This window comes from Mirounga leonina, unplaced genomic scaffold, assembly GCF_011800145.1.
Source record: "Mirounga leonina isolate KUSES-001 unplaced genomic scaffold, KU_Mleo_1.0 Mir_91, whole genome shotgun sequence".
Lineage (NCBI taxonomy): Eukaryota > Metazoa > Chordata > Mammalia > Carnivora > Phocidae > Mirounga > Mirounga leonina.
The window spans coordinates 4,124,952-4,148,548 of record NW_023270839.1 but is presented as its reverse complement, the minus strand read 5'-3'; the positions used below and the strand labels follow the sequence as shown (position 1 = coordinate 4,148,548).

The 23,597-nt window shown below is 33.2% G+C and overlaps 1 long non-coding RNA gene across 1 annotated transcript in view; it reads left to right on the top strand.

The window, feature by feature from the left end:
- LOC118003047 overlaps positions 1 to 23,597 on the top strand; it is a 452,014-nt gene that overhangs the window by 345,062 nt on the left and 83,355 nt on the right. The window contains exons 6-7 of the long non-coding RNA XR_004677248.1: positions 19,628 to 19,727; positions 19,940 to 20,200. This is a non-coding gene — a long non-coding RNA (uncharacterized LOC118003047). The remainder of the gene's footprint in view (positions 1 to 19,627; positions 19,728 to 19,939; positions 20,201 to 23,597) is intronic.

The following is a 23,597-nucleotide window of genomic DNA, read 5'->3' as shown; positions in this document are numbered from 1 at the left end:
TTAACGATAGAGGATGTACAAGGCATAAGGAAATATTTTTTTCCGCATTGTATGATTCAGTTCTGTGTTTATTCAGAAGTGTTAAAGCAATAAAGGCTAAAACATGCTTTCATACTGTAATTACTAATGATATGTGTTAGGTGCCAATCCCCTGTCAAATTTGGCATCGTCCCTTATATTGGGTAAATGCAGCTTATTTCTTGGATATATTTCGTGTACTTCATATTAGATGTAATATTAATATTCCCTGAAGCACTTGGAAAGAGGTAATTTGTATGATGATTAGAAGAAAACCTGAGCATCAGGAGACAGATTTCTCAAAGGACTTTTGTTGTCTAAGTGTGTTAAGTGTGAATCAGGCATAAGGTTTTAAATGCATGCTTCTTAAAAACTTAGAGAATCATCTGTGAGAGAAACAACAATAAAATTGGCCATCTCTTCCATAAGGAGATTAGAATCTAAACCTGAAGAGTGCAGCATATTAATTGACCTTTTAATAAATTAATTATTTTTAAATCTTAGTGAGCCATCTTGTGTTGGAAATGAAGGAGACAATACCTTTTTTGTTGTTGTTTTTAAAAGTAATTTATTATGTTTTCTTGCATTCTGATAGTCTTCTGTTTCTCCAGTTCAGATAGTAAATACTAAACCAGAATATTAACTGAATTCTCATAAAACACATAGGATGAGGCTTATACTTGTTTTTACTTGTTTTCTGTTGTTTTGTTTAAGAGTTGAGTTTGTAACACTTTGTATGATCTTATGTGATTTCTGATTGCTAAGTTGATATAAATTAAGTAGAAATTGACTTATCATACTGACATTGCCTATGTATCTATACATCATTGCCATTTATTAGTTTCAACAGGAGGTTGGAAATTTCCATTTTAATTGAAATCATTATATTTAATACAGTAATTAAATAATAATTCATATATATCTAAAGTTCTCATCCACTAAAGAAATACTATATAAAATACTAAAATATAAAACTTTCACATATATATGATATGTATGTCCCCCTTTGCTATTTCTTTATTTTTCATTTAGAATAAGAAAGGCTTAGAGATTAAAAAGAATTTAATTTATCAAGTTTCTTCTCATTTGATCTCAGATAATGATCTGAAATTCAGTTTTAAAACTGTGTAAAGATCTATCACTCCATATCATATAGATACTAAATGGCAATAAGGGAAGCCTTAATACCAGTAAATTTGACAACTATATATAATGCACATATTTCTTAAAAATACAACTTACAAAAACTGACACAAGATGAAATAGAAAATCAGAATACTTCTATATCTATAATAAAAGTTGAATTAATTACCAAAAAACTTTCCAAAGAACTCCAGGCCTAGATGCTTTCACTGATGAACTGTAGTGGACATTTAAGGAGTAAATAATATCAATTTCACACAAGCTTTTTCAGAAAATAGAGAAGAGAATAATTTCCAACTCATTTTATGAAGTCATTGAAGTCCTAATATCAAAACTTCATGAAGATGTTGCAAATTTAAGACTATACAAAAAGTACAGGGTAGCAATCAAAGACACTTTCTTCTCTTATTAAAATAATAAAATATTACTAAATAGAATCCAGTTTTACTAAAAATGCACTTCCATGTCCTGTGACATTATTTTAAAAATCTCCTGACATTAGTTGGTGAGGAGAAAAAAATGAGAATTTTGATAATTCCATATGAAAGTACAAATTCTTTTTTATCTTAGTTCCTCTGCTGTTATAAATGAGCATTGAACATTTGTAGTTCTCTAATCTTAAGAATAAAGGACAAGAGATATATATACCAATCACCATACAATGTCATTGCTTTTATGTCATAAAGTGTATAAGCAGGTGCTACTTCTCTGGAAGTTAAATTGCTAATCACCTTGATCAGAGAATAACTTCCATCTTGAAATATGTGTGAAAAGCCTTTCTGGCAGGACAGGACCATTTAGTGTAGGTAAGGAGAGCTAAACGAAGCTGTGTAGAATGCCATTTGTATGGTATGTTAATTGGTATTATAACAGAAGAAAAGTTTATTTCATATTAGTTATTTAATAAATATATTGAGAATCTATATTCTACAAACTGAGGTTTGGGAAGTGGTTAAAAACAATAAAATTATTATGTTGATTAAAACTTCTAAATCTTGTTTGTATGCTATTGTGCATTGTAAATCACCAAGAAGGGAATAAAATATGCCTAAGAACAATATATGACTGTGCAGATTTTCAGTGCACAGAATTCTCCAGCTGAGTTTGTAAATGGTTGCTGAAATCCAGTTGTGCTCTACTTAGCAATCGTGCAGTGCTTTTTTGAAAAGGGAACATCTTTTCTAGTTAGTTCAAACTTGCCTGCTTTGCCTTCCTAGTTTTTCCTAATTGGTTAATCTGGATTTTTTTTCCCACAGTTCTATTGAGATACAGTTGACATATAACCTTGTATTAGTTTAAAGTGTACAACATGATTTGATACATATATTTCTTGTAAAATGATCACCACAATAAGTTTAGTTAACATTCATCACCTTACATCAGTTTTTTTCTTGTGATGAGATCTTTTAAGATCTATTCTCAGAAACTTTATAATATACAATATGGTATTGTTAACTTTAGTAACCATGCTGTACATTGCATCCCCAGACGTATTTATCTTACAACTGAAAGCTTGTACTTTTTGACCACCTTCCCCTCTTTCCGCCAAATTCAAGTGTAGAGAAGGTAACTACCCTGAAATTTTTCATTTCCTTTCTTTTCCTTGTCCTCTACCCACCCCCCCCACACACACATTTTATTGTTCCCAATTTTAGAGGGAAAAAAAATTGCCTTTTATCAGCTTGAAGAAATTCACTTCTACTCTTACTTTGCTGAAATGTTTTATCAGGAAAGAATGTGTTGGATTTAGTTAAATAGTTCTTCTGTGTCTATTGAGATGATTATGTGGTTTTCCTTTCTTATTCCATTCATATAATGAATTATATTAAGTTTTGGATATGAAATCAAAATTGCATTCTACTTAACTTTATTGAAATATAATTTATATACAGTAATATGCACTCACTTTAAGTGGACAGTTCAAAGAGTTTTTCAAATATGTTCCCACATATAACTTGTAATTATAACCCAATCATTTTAGAATATTTCTGTTACCCCAAAAGTTCCTTCATAGCCAGCCCTGGCCTAGTGCCGTATTTGATGTAATTGCTATTACTGCAGATTCATTTCACCTGTCCTAAAAACTTATGTAGAAAGGGGCGCCTGGGTGGCTCAGTTGGTTAAGCGACTGCCTTCGGCTCAGGTCCTGATCCTGGAGTCCCGGGATCGAGTCCCGCATCGGGCTCCCTGCTCAGCGGGGGGTCTGCTTCTCCCTCTGCCCTCTTCCCTCTCGTGCTCTCTGTCTCTCATTCTCTCTCAAATAAATAAATAAAATCTTTAAAAAAAAAAAAACTTATGTAAATGGAATCATGCAATTTATACTCTTTTGTGTCTTGTTTCTTTCACTCACATGTATTGGGATTATTAAATGTTGTTTTGGTTATCTGTAGTTCATTTCTCTTTCTTGCTGAATATCATTTTATTGTATGGATACACCACAATTTATCATTTTGCCTAGTAATAGACATTTGTGTTGTTTTTATGTGGGAGCAGTAATTATTTAAATGATGTACATTGATGTACAAGTTTTTGTATGGCTATGTATTTTTATTTTTCTTGGGGAAATACCTAGGAGAATATCTGTGTTGCATGTGGTTTTACATCAAGGAGATGTTAAAATTCATAATGAACTATCAAGCTGTTTTTAAAAATGGTAACCATTTAATATTTCCACCAGCAATATATGAAAATTTCAATTGTTTCATATCTGCACTAGTTATTGTCAGTTGTTTTAATTCTAGATATTTTATTGAGTATATATAGGAATTTCATTATGATTTTAATTTAGATTTCTTTGATTCTAGGAATGTTGAGCATTTTAACATCTATCTATTGGCCATTTATCCATATTATTTATTTAGTGAATTATCTGTTTAAATGTCACATTTGTCACATTGGGTTGTTTGTCTCATTATTAGTTAAAATGTTCTTTATCAGGCATTTGTATTGCAAATATTTTCTCCCTGTGCGTGGCTTACATTTTCATTATTTTAATTTTGAAGCACATTTTTAAATCAATCCCAGATTATTTTTTCTTATGATTTGTGCTTCGTGTACTATTAGAAATATTGTCCTACCATGGATCAAAAAGAATTCCTTCTGTGTTTCCTTCTATATATTTTATTTGTTATTTCTGGAATTTCCATTTGGGTCTTTTTTTTTTTCTCTACTAAGACTTTCTATTTCTTGGTTGAAATTTTCATTCACTGAATACATGGTCTTTTATTTCACTGAGGATGTAGTAGCCACTTCTAAATTCTTTCTCTTAGTTGGGATTTAATTGATTTTCTTTTCCCTAATATTGTGTTCCACTTCTTGGTTCTTGGTATGTCATGACCTTTTGGACTGTATCTTAGACATTATGAATATTACATTATGTGGATTATTGATTCTGTTATTATCTTCTAGGACTATTGTTTCCTTTCTTTTAGAAGGTATTTTTCTTGTACTTAACCTTTACCGTTTGGTTCTTGGGGAACAAATCTGGTCCTGGTTCAGAAGTCAATTCTCCTTGAATCTATTTTGCCATGTGCATGGTTGAGGGATCAGTCACAGTCATGGTTAGAAAGTTTGAAGACTCCCCTTTCTGTGAAGGCTCACATTTATGATTCCACTACTATCTTTATAATCCCTAGCTTCCTGGCTTCTCTTTTCCTTTCTCCAGGCCAGAAAAACTATGGTCTTTTCCAAGTGTGCCCGCTGCTGCCCATATGTATATCTTAACGACTGTACTTAAAGGCTGCAGGTTGTGGAAACTGTAACCTATCTCTATATAGCTACTCATATTCCATCCTCCAAGAAGTCATACCCTTCCATCCACAATCCTTTTGCTTCTGTCCACACTGCAGAGCAATAAAAGTTTTTTTTTTCATTATGTCTATGTTAGATCCACCCAACTTTTGCACAGTTAGACAGTCTGACAGAGAATCCACCCATGATGAGGTACTTTCACCCATTGAGACAGAAGTATAATCACTCTCTCTTTTCTCCTTGAATTATACTAGATAACTATACAACAGGGTGAATAGAAGTGGGAGATGTTACTTGTACTAAAGAAGGAAAATTGTGTGGAGGATTTCTTTTTCTGCCACTTTGTCAGATTTCTGATTATACTGATTATCTTGTCCTCAACTGTAACGTTTTCTTCTGTGGGTGTAAATTTTCATCGTTTTATTATGAACCAATCATCATCTTATTTAGAAACTGATAGAATGTGCCTTTATTTTTCTTAAAGTTATCTTGACGTCTGAACAGTCTTATAATCACAAAATTATCTGATGTTATTTAAATCTTTATTATTGTTGATTTTCATGGTGGTTACAGTTCAATTTATTGATTCTTCTGAATTTGGTTTTCATAGTAAGAGCATTTAATTTAAATTAACATTAGTAATTTTCATTTTTCTCTTGCTTTTCACAAAACATGTTTTTAATGATAAAAGACATCTTTATTCTCCCTTTCTCTTCTTTCATTTTCCAGCTGCCATTTTTTTTTTCATTTTCCATGTTAAATTGTGTTAATAATTAAAGTTGGACTTTTAATTTTCTTTTCTGGGCACGATTCCATTGTTTTATTTTATGAATACTCATAGTGGTAAATATGGACAAAATATACCGAGAGTCTAAAAATTAAAGTTAGACAAATCCTGTCCATCTTGTGCTCTAATCAAGCATTGAACTCTGACAGTTTGCTTCCTCCTACTAGCAGCCTGCTCTATGTCAGGCATGTTACAAATTTTCTCTCTCCCTTTTCAACTTTGATGACTCTGTGTTTTGACAGATAACACAACTGTGTATTTATGTTTTCAGCAAATTATGTACTCTTCATGGGAGCCACTAAAAAAATGTTGATGTTGGGTCGCAAGATGATAATTTCTACCTAGAGTATAAGCACAATGCAGCTGCTTAAATAGAGTCAAACCATTTGATTCTATATAAACTTGTTCAAAATACTATGGAGTATTCCAAGTGCAGTATTATCCAGTTTGAACTCACCAAAATGCTTTAAATACTACTGTTCGAATATTATAATTGATATTCACTCCTTTATTAATCACAGCTGAAATAATTTAAATTTAGTTGAAGGTTCATAAAATTATGCGCTGTGATATTTGTAACTCGGAAATCAGTACAGGCCTCCAGTGGGGCAGTGAAATACCTAATACCTGTGTACTGGATACAGGGGAGATTAATAACCTGATCTGAATTTGAAATCATTGTAAAGATATGGAGCATTTTTACAGGTAGTAAGCAGATGATTTGAGTGACAAATCGTATATAAAATACAACTTTTTAAAAATATTTAGTAAAGATCATTTACTGCAGTCTTAGTAACAAGATTCTTCAGTTATATCCAATGTGCTGAAATATAATCACCAGCGTCAATTTTTTTCTTTTTAATAGACTTTATTTTGTAATAGGCTTTTTTGTCATTCTTGATGTTGCACATTCTATGAGTTTTAACAAATGTATAATGACATGTAGCTACCATAATAGCATACAGAATAGTTTCTCTGTCCTAAAAATCCTATGTGCCCTGCCTGTTTACCCTTCCTTTTCTCCCCTGGTAACCACTGATTTTTACTCTCTTCACAGTTTTGCCTTTTCCAGAATGGCATATGCTTGGAATCATACAGTATATAGCCTTTCAGGTTGGCTTCTTTCACTCAGTAAGATGCATTTAATATTCTTCCATCTCTTTTAATGGCCCCAAAACTCATTCTTTAGCACTGAATAATATCCATTTTCTGGACATAACACAATTTACTTACCCATTCACCTATTGATGGACATCTAGTTTATCCAGGTTTTGGATAAAAGCTAAGTAATAAAGCTGCTGTAAACATCCTTGTGCAGGTTTTTGTATGAACATAAATTTTTAATTCCTTTGGGTAAATATCAGGGAGCATAATTACAGGATTGCATGGAAAGGCTATGTCGAGTTTTATAAGAAATAGCCAAACTGTCTTCCAAAGTGGCTGTACATTTTTGCATTCCCATCACAAATGAATGAGAGTTTCTGTTACTCCACATCTACGTCAGCATTTGGTATTGTCAGTGTTCTGGATTTTGGCCATTCTAATAAGCATGTAGTGATATGTCCTTGTTGTTTTAATTTGCATTTCCCTAATGGCATATGATGTGAAGCATCTTTTCATATGCTTATTTGCCATCTCTGTATCTCCGTTGGTGAAGTGTCTATTAAGGTCTTTGTCTCATTTTATAATCAATTATTTTGTTTTCTTATTGTTGAGTTTTAAGAGTTCTTTGTATATTTTGAATAATAGTCCTTTATTAGATGTGTCTTTGCAAATACTTGCTCCCAGTGTGTAGTTTGTTTTTTCATATTCTTGACAGTGTCTTTCACAGATTATAAAATTTTAATTTTATTGATAACCTCAATTTTAAGTAAAAGCATAAGGAAGGTTCAAATGCAACAGTTCAATACAATTTAATATATTTTTACTTTATTTCTATGTGTTATTTAAGAGTATTATTGCTAGAAGTGAATCCTCAATTCCCTGAACACTATTTTTAGTCCTATCACAAAATTAACTGGTTCTTTTTGTACTTTTTGGAAAAAAGGTAAAAAAGCATAAAATTAGCTGATATCACATATTTATCTTTTAAAAATCAATTTATTGGTATAGTTTGCATTTAATAAAATGTACCTATTTTAACTGTACAGCCCAATCAATGTTGATATATATAAACACACACACACACACACAGACTTTAACCATTGTCATATCAATATTTAGGTAATTTCCACCATCCCCAAAAGCTTCAACTTGTCCCTTTAACACTCTCTCTCTCTGACCTCCTTTCTCTACTCTCTTCTGCAGTAGACAACCATTTATCTAATTTTTGTCAGTATAGATTAGTTTTACCTATTTATAGTCACATATACAAAATCCTAACACTGTGATCTTTGGCTACGTCTGCTTAGCACATTTTGAAGACTCATTCATGTTTTTGCATGCACTAAATATTTGCTCCTTTTAATTATTGAGTAGTTTAAATATACAACAATTTGACTTTCCATATTTCTTTTCTGTTTCATATAGCTTTTTTCCCCTCAACTTCCTAATTTCTCCTTGGTATCTCAAAGTGAACATGTTTTAAACTTGATTTCTAATATTTCAAAAATTTAAAAAATTTGTATCCAGTTTTTCATGCCAAAATATTTGAATTTATTCTTGACTCTTCTAGCTCTTTTACTCTTCCCAATAAATGACCAAGTGTGTAGACTCCTAATCGTGTGCCATTTCTCCATACCCACTGATGCAATTCTAATTTTAACTACCAGTATTTCTTGCCTAAGATTTTGTAACTTTTGCGTAACTGATCTCAAAAATAGTCTTGGGGCCTCCAATCAATTCTTTCCCCATTTACTGGTGTGTGTTTTTAAACAGAAAATCCTTTCTTGCTTACAATCTTCAATTGCTTCTTTCAATTACAGAGGAAAGTGAGTATCATAAATAAGGCATACATTTATCTCAGTAGGCTAGTGGACTCTAATCCTTCTTCTCTAAACTTTAGCTCCAGTATTTTAATTCAGTACCTTCCTGCCTCAGGGCCTTTGGACAAGTTCCCTACCCTATTAATATGCATAATTCCTACTCACATTTCAAATTTCACCTAAAAATTACTTCATCAGGGAGACCTTTCTTGAGTTCACTGGTTACATGAACCTCTCTTTAATTAAAGTTCACATATCATCATGAATCCTACTTTTCTCCATACTGCTTTTTGACCATTATTCAATTATTAATGCATTTGCTTAATGTCAGTATCTTTATATAAAGTCCCTTTACCTGTTAGGGAAGATGCCATGTTTACTTCACTCATTGCTGTACTCATAGCACTTAATAAAGTATTCCAGTATTTTAAGTTCTTAACATTTGTTGAATTAACTGTAATGGAAATGAGTCTTTGAAATTAGGTATATCAGTGATCTGGACTGAGAGATCAGAGGAAAAGAGAAAGAAGGCAAGACCTAGGGAGATGCGCAGAGAAATACAGAGAGACTAAAACTTGTAGAGCTGGAGAATAAAATGTTCTTCTGCCTTAAACATTTTTTTTTATTCATTTGTTAGTGTGATCAGAAGAGGAGATGCTCCAAAGCAGCTATAGCAAAGCACCCCAAAAACCCTTATCCTAATAAAGGCAAATACTTTTTATATGATATTTAAAGACTGATGATGTCAGATTTAAATTAGAAAATTATGAAATAATAATTCATGTCCTAAATACAATATAGACTTTATCCTAATTTGAACAGTAAAATTAGAGGAGACCAGTACACGGGCTATTTTTGAACTGTATCTCTGATAAGCAGTGTTACCTTGAGAAGCATCTAAGTTTTTACTGTGGTACTTATGAGCTATGTGATGTAGGAAAGTATTTAAACCTCTCCCTGCCTCAGTTTCCTGATTTACTTAAGATAACATTTATTTCATAGCACTGTTATAAGGATTAGATGAGGTAATATGTCATCATTAAGCCTACACCAAAGGGATTTTTGCATACATGCTTGGGAACACAAGGCTATTAATACTGCTACTGTGTTATTGTAGATGTTCTTATTTCATCACCATTACCATGATCACTAGAAGAACATTTGGCTGAGGGTAAGGAAACTGTGTCCTTTCTTAATAATGGAAAGAAGAATCTTTGGGCAGATGCATTAACTTCAAATCCAATGCTATTTTCTCAAAAAATGAGAGAGTGGTATTCACCTTGTCAAGAGGAAAGGGTTCTTGTGAGGCCCAAGTGAGTAAAGGAATGTGAAGGCGATTTGAACACTGTAAATTCCTATCATTAAAATTAGGCCATAACTTGGAAGCACTGATTTGAAGCATAGTTCTATTGAGGACAAGTTTATACACTTAATTCCTTTACGGAAAAGTTTTGTTCAGTGGCTTAGAAGGATGTTCCTTACTGGAGACCAGCCAGTGTTCATACGTTCTGTCTGGATTATAGAATAGTGGTGATCATTTAAACATGCACTGTTTGATCCACCAATGTACAGCCATTTTGAGCACAAACAGTACTCTAACTAGAGGTCTGAAAGTATTCAGTCTCCCTGGCTTTAATGTGCTAATTTGATCACCTACATTATTTTATGTAAATTTTCTTGTGTCATCGTATCTGCTCATTTAGAAGTGTTTGCCATTCCAACTTTGGGAGTACCTACTACGTGGTTACCTTCCTGACTGATACCTTTGAAAATGTGTCAACAGTTATTGTGTTTTACGTTCTAATGTACTGCTCAACATAGTATAACATTAGGTTCCCTGAACATAGACTTTTTTCTTGTAGAAAAGAAGAACCGAATTTGGTTTAGTTAAGACCTTTGCAGAATTTAGTCAGTTTCACACAAATTCTCTACTTATTCATGAGAGACAATATAATGTGGTAGAAAAACCTACACTTAAATACTAGCTCTGTCAATAATTTTGAGACTTTGAAGAAGTTATCTATGTTTCTTAAGCTTCTTACCCTTCTTCTGTAGTATGTGGATACTAATAGCCACCTTACACATGGATATTGTGGAAATAAATGAGGTAATATGAGACACTCAAGCAGTGCTGCACAGGAGCTAAGACTACTTAGAGAATAAGAGAATGAGTTTCCATTTCATTTGGGCTCCAAATTACATGCTACAGAAGAGAATGGTGGGCCCCCCCCCCCAGCCTCCCACCCTCATTTATTTACAGAGCAGTTAAATACAAGGACAATTTGCTGTTTAGTTCTGGGAATAAGGGAGTTTCATATCACTTTATTGGGCACAACTGAATCCGCAGTGTGGGCAGAGGCAAGGTTAACAGTCATGCATACAAGTTACCTGAATGTAAGCCAGACAGTTGTACTGCTTGATATATGTAAATTAATGTTCATATAGAGGTTATTAGTAGGCATGTGGGGTCTTAGAGTTTGAGTCTACAATTTAAAAGTTATTGGCAACTTACTGCCTCTAAAGGGGAAGGGTCTAATCATTTTAGAGCAGTACCCCGTTGTGGCAAGACCCATCTTCTCATTGTAGTTATGTAGATATTAGGAAATTCCTGCCACTCTGTAGATTGGCACATGTCCAGACCAGGGCTATAGCTCTTGGTGGATATATTTAAAACTTCATCTGTAGTGATGATTTTACCTCCTGTCCCAGAAGGCCTTTGGGCATAAGGGTATCAGTATCTACACTGTTTATTCATAAAGCACTTAGAATGTACCAAGGACTGTGCTAAGTATGTTTCATAAATTTTATGATTTTTAAAACTTATGAGAAATTATTATATATTTTTACTGAAGTACAAGCTGATGCTTAGAGAAGTTCAATAATATGACTAAAATTCATATGGTGAAAAATGATGGAGCCAAAATTTGAACTCAAGCAACCTTGCATGAGATCTGTTTCTCTTGTGAATGGCTAGTGGGGAAGGACTCAAGAGGTATTGAAAGGAAATTCTCCATAAGAGAGAACAGAAGGGGGCTGTGATCAACATCAGGACATGGCTGTTTCTGGACACATAGGTAGCAATTTAAATAAATTATGGAACATTGATACATAATAGAATAACATACCAACTCTATATACATGTGTGTGGATCAATATATAAACTATGATTTCAAGAAAAAATATTCAGTTTCATGTTAAAATTTCTATAAGGCAATATTTATGTAGCATAGATATTTGGAAATCCATAGATGACATTGATGTGGTTACCTGGGTAGAGCAGTGCTGAGTAGATAATAGTGATGGGGTAGGGGGCACCGACTGTTCTCAGATTCTTTTTCATACTTAAAATAGGTGAGCAAAGAAAACTATTCTTAAGATTGAGAGAGCACATTAAACCTTATCTCAAAGTAGTCTACATTTTTTTCAAAAAACTTTGTGTTTTATGTACCAAAGAAGATTAGTAATATATGTAGGGGCAGTATTGATTTATTCATACTGCTATCCCCTTAGTATTCTAGATAATCTCCTGGTTTATTCTATCTTTGTCAGCAGAAAGTATGATTAGCATTTAGTCAGGGTATTATTTTTCATCTGGAAATTGAAAATGTGAATTCTTTAAAAAGGGAAAGGACAGAGCGTTCACCTATTTTACTCAAGCAATTTACACTTTCGAAATGGTGAAGAGGCCAGATTGATAACACTGAACTGGTACATCAAAATAATTAAGCTTTAATCTCCTATTCAAAGACTTCAGTTTAGGGGTCACAAGGAATCAAGAAAACTTTTTTTCTTTTTAATCAGTCTTGGATGATTAGTGACTTTGTTTGTGGAATGATCATTTTCCAAGTACAGCAATGCAGTGTTAGAGTAAAATAGGGGGAAAAGATTAAGGAGTTTAATTTACTTGGCATGTTATAACTATGTTTATTAAAACACTAAGAATTACAGCAAAACTTTATCATTTGTTAATATTACTTTTGCCTCAATGGGGGTTATATTGAGAAAGCAATATTCTAGACATAAAGGCCACTGCCAAACTGTATTTTTTTTTAATTTCATACTTTCTTATAAAATAACCCCCCCGGGTACTTAAAATGAAATATATTTCTTTGTTGGAATGTAATTCCTCCCCCTCCCTCAATAAGCTTTCCACCTCTGGTTATTATTGCAATGTTGTTCAAAACAAAGACAGGTTCAGAATACTGATATATGAATCAGCATGCCTTATGCCATAAGAAATAGGATAAAGAGGGCTGTGTATTATTGTTTCTCAGTAAGTGTTTAGTTTGTATAATGTGACACTTGGGATCCTCCTTCTGATTTTATCATGAAATTAATTGAATTCAAAAAGTATATGCAGGAACTGTATTAAATTGTAGAAAATCCATATTAAAAAAACATAAAAAAAAAACAAAATAAAACATTCTCCAAAATAGAATTGAAGCTTTTGTAAAAGAGGTCAATAATTTCAGCTTAGTAGGTCTTATAACTTTTGCCTCTTTTAGTAGTCAGAGCTGTCTTTGTCAGAATCAATAGGTAATCCTTGGTTTCTAAGCATGAAAGTTGACAGAAAGTTGATTTTGATAGGGTTGAGATATACAAGGAAAATATAGGCAGGTTTCTAAGCATTTGTCATGACAGTGGTATGTTATTTAATAATACTTTGTGATGCAAACCATCTTTTCCATGAGAAAAGTGGTATTATATTTAGAAAGGACAAGAGCATATTTATCGGGGCCAGAATAATATTTGGTAGGGTTTCCTGAGAGTTTAGAGAAAAAAAGTATACTAAAAAAGTTGGACCAAGATGTATGCTATATTTTCAAACAGGAGTTTGTCTTACCAGCCTGCTCTTGAGGTCTATACCCTGTATGGTAGAATTCATTTTTTTTTTTCCTGTATTGAGAATTTTATGTCATGTACAAAGTCTATGGGACACACATCTTGTAGTGGATTAATTACTTTATTAGAACTTTTAGCATTCCCCAAGTACCCTCATAGATGACTTTACAGACTGCAAAGAATGATGCAAGATAAGCTGACAAAAAATAAGATTAGGATATGGGTGTATAAAGAATGTTGCTCAAATTGTCTGTTTGCTTTATATACAAGATTCATAAATAATTATGATTTGAGATCTAACACATCCAGAAATCAACTTTGAATAAACTGAAAAAAATGGCTTCATCTTCATATATTCTGAAGGCATCAGAAGGATTATATAAATATTACTAAATTCACATCATTAAATTAGATTTATTTAATATATACCATCTGTCATCTTAATACAATTCCTATAAACACTACATAGTTTATTTTTATTAAAAGAGATGTATATGTATGTATATATATTATATATATATACTTAAAAAATTCAGTCATGACTGATGAAGCAAGTGTACAGCTCACCCTATAATACTTTCTCAGGAATAACCATTTCCCTTTTTAATTCTCTTGATTAATATCTCTAAATAATATAGTTATATTACTGTCTCTCTAGATCAAATAAACACCTATTGACTCATTATTATTATTATGCTATTTCCACAGTAGTTTTCTTGCTCTCTAATTCTATTATTGACAATGTTTAAAAATTTAAGTAGTGTATTTCAAAATTTCCCTGTTAATTTTTAATTTTTACTTATGCATGTTAAATTTACATATGGTAAAATTCATCTTTTTGGTATACAATTCTTCTATGAGTTTTGACAAATGCATGGAGTTGTATAACTACTACAATGAACAATTTATGGGGCAGTTCCATCATCCAGAATATTCTCCAGTGGTGCCCTTTTGTAATCAGCCTTTTCCCCATCCCTAAAACCTGGCATCTATCATCTTTTCTTATTCTCTATAGTTTTGCCTTTTCCAGGATGGCATGCAAATGGAATCATGAAGTACAAAGCCTTTGAAGACTGGCTTCTTTCCCTTACTATAATGCACTTGAAGTATGTACATACTGTTGTTTCTATCAATCTGTTCCCATTTATTGCTGAGTGATACTGCATTGTATGGATTCACCACAGTCTTTTTATCCTTTTACTAGCTGAAGGGCATTTAGGTGGTTTTCAGTTTTTGCAGTATATGAATAAAACTACTATAAACATCCATGTACAGGATTTTTATGAACATAAGTTTTATTTCTCCTGGATGAATACCTACGTGGGGGATTATTGAGTCATATGGTACGTGTATGTTCAGTTTTATTAAAAAATGTTAAACTCTTGGCTGCACCATTTTTGCATTGCTAGCAGCAATGTATGAAATTTATGGTTGCTCTGCAAACTCTCCAGCACATGTGGCTTTATCAGGTTGCTGTTTGTCAGTCGGATAGAGGTTATTTGCCAATCTGTATCTCTTTATGGTGTTAATTTATACTGTACCTAATGACTAGTAATATGGAACAACTTTTCATGTACTTATTTGCCACTCATATATTTTCTTTGGTGAAGTGTCTTTTCAAACATTTTCTTCAGTTTTTTCATTGGGTTTTCTTAGTTTTGAGTTTCTCTATATTCTATGGATCCAGGTTCCTTGTGAGACCTCACCCATGCCAATATCTTTTCATAGTCTATAGTTTGTCTTTTAAATCTTTCAAAACGTCATTCATAGAAAAAAAAAGTTTTTATTTTGATTAAGTCTAATCTCAGTACATTCTTTGGAGATCATGCTTTTAATGTTATAACTAAGAGCCCTTAGCCTATTCCAAGGGTCTCCAAAATGATCTATATTTTCCTTTAGAAGTTTTAGAGTTTTACATTTTGCATTTAGGTTTATGTTCTGTTTGAGTTAATTATTATATGAGATGGGAGGTTTGCTCAAAGCTTCTTTATTTTTTCTTGCATGTGGATATGCAAATGTTCCAGCAGCTTTTGTTAAAAGGTTTTTTTCTTCATTGACTTGCCTTTGCATATTTGACAAAAATCAGTTGATTATGGTTATGTGTCTCTATTTGTGGATATTTTATTTTGCCCCATTTTTTTATCTGTCTGTCCTTTCACTAATGCCACACTTGATTATTATAGCTTTGTATCAAATAGAATGAGACTTCCAACTTTGCCCTTCTCTTCAAAACTGTTTTTGTTATTCCTTTTTCTTTTCATATGAAATTTAGAATCATTTTGTCAGATTACAATAATCATATTGTGGTTTTAGTTTGGATTATATTAGACCTATAGATCAATTTGGAAAAAAAATAAAGATCTTAAGAATCATCTGATAAATGAACATGGTATATGTCTCATTTAGTTCTCTTAGTTTTTTATTGATGTCTTCTAGTGGTCAGTGTACAGTGCCTGTACATATTTTGCTAAATTTATACCTATTTTGTTATTTTCCAGTGCCATTATAAATGTCACTATTATAATTTTGACTACCTGTTTATTACTAGTATGTAGAAATACAGTTGATATTTGTATATTGACTTTGTACCCAGTGATATTGCCGTATCACTTATTAGTACCAAGAACTTTCATCGTATAGTCTAAAGGATTTACAGCATAAGCAATCATGTTATCTGAGAATAGAGACACTTAAAAAAATTCCTGAGAAAAGTGTATTGACAAAGAAACTACAAGTCCACACTAAAAGCCAAGACTACAAGTGTATATTTATTTCAGGGCTGCAAAATTGCATAGGCAAAGCATACAGGAGAACAGTAGCGGGGCATGCCACCCAGTATTTACTTCAGATACTGTCATACAGGATAAGGGAAAAGCAATACTATATAGGGTAAGTTGTGGAGTATCATGGGGGAAGTTCTTAGGAAGCAAAATGAGAGTCTGATCCACATCTTCTCCACAGTCAGAATAGAGGAAAAGCAAAATGTCTACCCTAGAGGCTTTTATTGGGTTCTGGTCTGCACTTGCTGTTTTTCCCATTTATGTATTCTGTTGTGAATGATAATCTAGAGGGGAGAAACTTCTTAACATCACTTTGAATAATATGTTGGTAAACTCAGTAATTGGAAAAACTATAGCTAAGTCCCGGTTTCCTCCTCCTCATACCCATTGTTTTCCTTAAAATTTCTGTTTTTTTAAATCTTCTTTTAGAATACCACCGCCACCAAAACAGACAAAGAAAAATCCATTCACTTTTAGCCTCACCTGTCTATTGCTGTATTTTGTTTTGATCTATAAATGCCTGCTCTACTAACCCTCTGAGGGAAGGTGACTAAATTCACACACATATCAGAGGCAGTCTGGTCAGTAGTATGTAAAATGCTAATTTACATTTACAGAAAACATTCCTGATCTAGTCTTTTTCTGAACCACATTAGAATCTGTGTCACATTTACATGTTTTAGACTTTATGAATATGTTATTTGCAAATGTTTGAGCAATAAAATAATACAATTGTAAAACACCTTCTGTCAGGATGCTCAAAGCACTATGTATATATAATAATTACAACAGCATAAAAATATAATAAGCAATCACCCACCAAGATGAATTTAGGAGGAAAAAGTTTAGAACAGTGTTACATAAATGTAAAGAGGATTAATTGTAAATTCAAAAAAGGACTGCAAACATGATTAAATGCAAAGACAAACACAAATCAAGCTGAACACATTTGTCTTTGGGAAAGGAATTATAAAAATGTTTGGCAGTAAAATGAAACTGCTTATAAGTCATTTCAAAATAATGATACACCCTGGATAATTTTATTGGTTTTATAACTTTAAAGCTGTGACCCAGTGCCTCGTATGTGCTTTCTTGTAAAGTTATAATCTAATTATGAAGTGACCAAATATTAAAGAGCTGCTGTGAATCTGCTGCCGCCTCCAAATGTTACCTCTGATGTTTAAAACTCTTCTAATGGAAATTGCATGCACTATCAATAGAAAAAGATTAAATACTGTGGTGCAGTGAAGTGAAACAGAGATTGGTTTTTCTCCCTGTTGAGGTTGTAATTGGATTATTGTGAACTCAATATTTGTTCCAAAAGAAAATTATTTCTTTCTTTATATATACATTACAATAATTGAATAGACAGGGTTATTCCTGGAAGTTAAGGGGTGTTTTGAAACCATTAGAAGTACTTGCATATTGTATCTTTCCTTCTATCCTAAATCCCCCTCTACCTCAATCCCAACTCTGTTGTTATTTTACAAAAAGATTGTGCAGGTTTCTCAACTCCAGAAACTTATTAGAATGGTTTCTTGTACCCCTGGGTCTAGGTTCTTTCATATCTGTGTGTGTGTCTGTCTGTCTCTCTGACCGTCTGTCTGTGTCGGTGTGTGTCTGTGTGGCGCTTGAGTAACTGATAAAGGAGGAGGGGAAATCCAAGATCTGGTTAGCTTACCTAGTTCATTTCAATAATTCACAGCCCTTAGGAAGCTATTGATGGTTCTTTATTGTCTCTGTCCCCCTCACTTTTCTACTTTCTAACATCCCTTTCCAGAATACCACACTTTAGTAGTCCACTCAGGTGATTCTTTGGTTTTCCCCTGGGAAATACCTGTGCATGCTATAAAATGACACCATCATTCTGTATTTTCCTTTGTATCTCTACAACTCTTATTCCTTAAGCGCGTATATTAGTTTTTAAAAGTGAAAATTCTGACTAAGCTAACTCATGCTGATATACAAATGTGAAAAGTGAATATATTCTCATCTTCAGGAATAGTAATCTAATAAAAGTCTGCTTACATATTCAAATAAATATATATTAGATGATAAAATTTTAGATAAGATGGGTATGATAGGTGAATTATGCCTTCCAAGATGATTCCATATCTTGTTCCCCTGATCCCCAGACTGTGAATATGTTATTTATCATGTCAAAAGGAATTTTGTATATGTAATTAAATTAACCAATTAGGTGAATTTAAAACAGAGAGATTACCCTGGATTATCCAGCAGCAGGGGCCCAATATAATCACACGATCCCTTAAGAGCAAAAGGCAAGGTAGAAAGGGAATTCAGAAAAATTCAAAGCATAAAAAAGATGCAATTGTCCTTTGTTTGCTTGAATTTGAAGGAATTGATGTGTCAGAAAAGAAGGATCTCAGTTCCACACCCTCAAGAGACTGAAATCTGTCAACAATCAGTGACCTTGGAAGAAGGTAATAAAGGGCCCCAGATGAGAATTGTAGCCCTGGGAGATAACCTAATACCTTATAACAACTGCGTCATTCATCCATTTAAAAATAGTGCGCATCAAAAATTAACCACTTAGGAAAAAAATCAGATAAATCTCTTACCCTGAAAACTTTCTAGAGGAATGGAAGAGATAAAGTACACGTTGAATTATATGGAATGGTTGAAAGATAATATTTTTTTCATAAAACAGGTATGGATAAATGGCTCTGAGACTTCAGAAAAGTGAATTGTTACTTAAAGTTGGGATATGTTGAAAGGCTCCTTGGAATAATCGGCATCTAGGCTGAGTGGACTCAAATTGTACCACTTTATTTTGACAAACAATTCAAAGTGTTAATTTCTACATCATTTGCTCATCCAAGATTAGCTTTAGACTTGACAATTATTTAGTGATTATGTTTATTTTTTTATTTTTTGCATATATCAGGCTTCTTCTTATGTCCTAAATTAAGATTCCAATGCTATTGTCCTTATTAATCTGTACATATGTTTAAAATAATATAAAAAGTAGTAAAGTTTTGGGGGAAAGTACTGAGGTACATGTGTCTGTATAGTATCGTTAGCATTTAGTTGATAAAATAAAAGATTTCAATATATTAGCATCCCAGTATATTTTGAACTAAAAGATATTAATGATAAAGAAAAAGTGACATCATTAACTAAATAATATTATTAAAATTAAAACTGGTTCATTTTATATGAACTGAATAAGAAAGATCATTCATGGTGTATCCCTAAGATTTTTTATGGATAAATCTTTTCTCCAAGGGAGATAGTGCAATATAAATTATTATTTAATAACTGGGATTTACCTGGGTACAATAGTGCTGGACTAAAAAGGCACACAGAAGAAGACACATTAACAAATTCATGATTTCTATCTCTCCCCTTTTTTTTTATAGAGCAATTTTGCACAACACCTCAGGTCTGACAACAAGCACAGCTAGGTGAATCTCCTGGATGGCCCCCCCATATTAACTCCCACTTTACCTTCTGAGCAAGGTAAATGTAGATACCTTTGTTTATCTTTTCTCAGTTTGTCCCTCATGTTTTCATAGGCCTAATTTCATATTTTGTTTTTTCCAGCATTATCCTGGCCAATGTGTTCATTCAATTATTATGTATAATGATACATCTAAATGGTGAATATTTACTTATGCCAGCTCATGCTAGCTAATCTATTTATCTTACAGCATACTCATATATTTTTTCAGAACTTTGTCACTTTTCTACTTAGTTGGAAAGACTTATGAACAAAATCTGAAGACCGATTTTTATGGAACGGAGGCTTTTCATACTACCCATCTCCCTGGCTGTGTATTTTCAAATTTTATGCCTCATCTGCTAAAATCTGTCTCAGCACAAACCCAGACTGTGCAGCTGTGTAAATCATGTGTGTCTGTGACCAGGTGTGCCAAGGATGACTGTGGAGATACCACTGTTAAGTAAGCCTCCCGCTAAAAGAAGAGACACAGGTAACATTGACTTTCAGTTGTTGACATGCTGGCTGGCTTGGGAGCCAGGTAGTTGAAGATTGTTCCAGAATGTTTTCATTTAAAGCATGATGGCTGACAGTGTGTTGTAAGCTTTAGGAACAGCAGGAGCACCTTCCCTATGCTAATAAATACTAGGAAGCATTGTCCTTTGCCGACTTCAGGAATCCTTAACATGTAGGCAGTCTACTCCGCTAAGATTTTTCTGTTTTTCTTCGGCTAATGCAGAAAAAAAATTTAATCCAAGTCATAGTTTTTGTCTAACAAACATCGATTACTCCACATAATAGGGATATATATTTATTGTGTGTTTGCTTATTTATTTGCTTATTTATTTAATGTAGAGCTCCCCGGAGGCCATCAGTCATTATGAAGTTGTTGGTTTTTGTTTTTTGTTTTTAATTTAATTTTATGACATGACTTGAGAAATGGCTACCTTGGTTATGCTTGTGATGGCTACACTGAAATGAAGTGACACTGCCTTACTGCCTTGAGTTGAGAGGCAATCACTGCCTTTTATTGTAAAAGAGTCATTTATGTTAGTGTCCTCTCTCAATTAAGATCTAATATGAAAAGTAGTGTTAAGGGAATATTTTAAATCATTGTCATAGATCAGTACATATCATTCCATCAGTTTGATGTTTAGACACATATTACATATTTGCCTTTCAAAAGAGTTGAGAAGTAATAATGTCTTTTGTTTTCTGGGTGTTTCTAGCCTATGATAATAGCACCCTACCTCATATGTCTTTTGCAATGTTGTGTACTCTGAAGTCCTCAGAAGTTAAAGAGAAATAATGCTTTTCATAAGCAGCTAATCCTTATTCAAAGGTAACAAACTGACATCAGCAAATGGTAAAGTGTTCAGCCAGTTGAATAGGGGAAGAAATTAAAAATATTTTGTATTGGCAATACAAGCTAAGAAATAAATTAGAAAATTTAAAGTTATGATTGCTTGGATTCTGATCTTACTCAGAAAATCACTGAATTGTTGTGTGACTTTTAGCAACTTCTAAGCAGGAATAATACCTCCCACTTCCACTCCATATCAGAGACCAGCTATTCTGTGCATTAACGTGATAATTTCTACCAACACATTTGGTGTATGTAAAATGGGCAAGATAGTGCTATTGTTTGTCATGAAATTATGATTTTTTTTAAGTTTAAATGTATTCAATTTCTTTTAAATCTGTCCTTTCTCATTTTTCTTAAGTTAGTTGCTTGTTGTCTCCTTAACTCCATGGTAGCCTACATTCTTCTGCCCGTCAACTGTATTTCTGCTTGTCTACCCAACATCTCTTGTTGAAATAGTCCTCACACTGTAGACATCAAAGTGTTGCATCTGGAGGCTTCGAAAAGTCTTTGCTCGCAGTTCTAATATAATGAAGAGTATTTGGAATTTCAATCATGCCCAACAACATACTGTATAGAAACTTACAATTAAATTTGTATTAATAGAAGCCATTGGTAATTTTTAAAGGTATAATCTCTCTTAAATTTTATTTTGAGAAGCAATTCTAGTGTAATAGCTAAGGCCTGTACTTTCTCCTTCATATTTATCAACTTACATCTTATTTGTCTCTTGATACTCTTTTTATTATTATTATTATTTTTTAGATTTTATTTATTTATTTGACAGAGAGAGAGAGAGGGGGATCACAAGTAGGCAAACAGGCAGACAGGCAGGCAGGCAGAGGGAGAGGGAGAAGCAGACTCCCTGCTGAGCATGGAGCCTGATGTGGGGGCTCGATCCCAGGATGCTGGGATCATGACCTGAGCTGAAGGCAGTCGCTTAACCAACTGAGCCACCCTGGCGCCCCATGTCTCTTGATACTCTTCGCCATAATTCATGTTGACAGGAAATTTTCCTATTTTAATGTTTGCTCTTATTGTTTATATGTATGCCTAAAACTGGACTTTATGCACCACTTTCAGAGCTATAACTAGGATTTTGTACATTGTAATTAGTATAGACATGTTAAACAATTTATTGTTTTCTATATCCATGTATTTGTCTGCTTGTTTTGAGAGTTGGGTCGGGGAGATCACAATTCATCATGTATGCTCTTTCAGTGAACAACTAAAAGGTGTTCTTTTAAAAATATTTATTAGGGTGGGTGCCTGGGTGGCTCAGTTGGTTAAGCAACTGCCTTCGGCTTAGGTCATGATCCTGGAGTCCCTGGATCGAGTCCCATATCAGGCTCCCTGCTTGGCAGGGAGTCTGCTTCTCCCTCTGACCCTCCCCCCTCTCATGTGCTCTCTCTCATTCTCTCTCTCTCAAATAAATAAATAAAATCTTTAAAAAAATTTATTAGGGTGCCTGGGTCTGTTAAGCATCAGACTCTTAATTTCATTCAGCTCAGGTCATGATCTAAGGGTTGTGAGATCAAGCCCTACCTCGGGCTCCACTTTGGCTGTGCAGTGTACTTAAGATTCTCTCCCTCTCCCTCTGCCCCTCCCTCTCCACCTGCATGCTTGCTGTCTCTCTTTCTCTAAAAGAAATAAATAAAATAAAATATTTATTAAGTGCCTTTTGTGTATCTTCTACATTTGAGAAAATTTTATAATATACAAATTAATATTTATACTTTATATAAGGATATATATTATAGTAATCAGATGTCTTAACTGTGGTCCTTCTATTCAAAAATAAGGAGATTGCTTATCAGACAGAATATTAAGAAATTTTGTGGGTAACGTGGGTTCCTCTTTAAGCCTATCTCAAAAAGAAATTGTTCACAGTTTTTATAAGCCGAATTTCTCCCATCTTCTAATTCAGTCTCCTTCCACCATAACACTATAACCACTCATTTGTAAGAGATGTAATTATTGTGGAGGTGCTGATGGTGTTACTTTGGGTAGGAGTGGGTGGTAGAATTAATAGGAAGTACTTAAACTCAACATTTACTCTTTCTAGTGAGAGGTTCTTATGTATTTTATTAATTAAAATAGCTGACAAGCATATGGCTTCCTAAACTACATGATACACCAAAAATCTTATCTTGATTTTTTATATAAACATTAAGGGTGATATAATTGCATCATCTTTTTATCATCATTTGTATTCACATGAGCTCTGACTTTAAAGCTTATGTGTTTGCTTAATATATGTTTAATTAGACAAGAATGAAAGAAGCAAAGAATTGAATCATTCAAAGTTATCCAATGGTTAAGGACCTATTCTGAGACAGGAAAAAAGCAGCCTATTTGAGTTTTCTGCCTAAACTTATGTATACTAATGTTAACATGGACATAGAATATAATAAATAGCATGCTTCCTTATGATAATAAAGATAACAATGATTTCTTAGCACTTAGTAGTACTAATATTTGGAAGATACCTTAGAGTTCATCTATTAGAACTTACAGCCACTGAAAA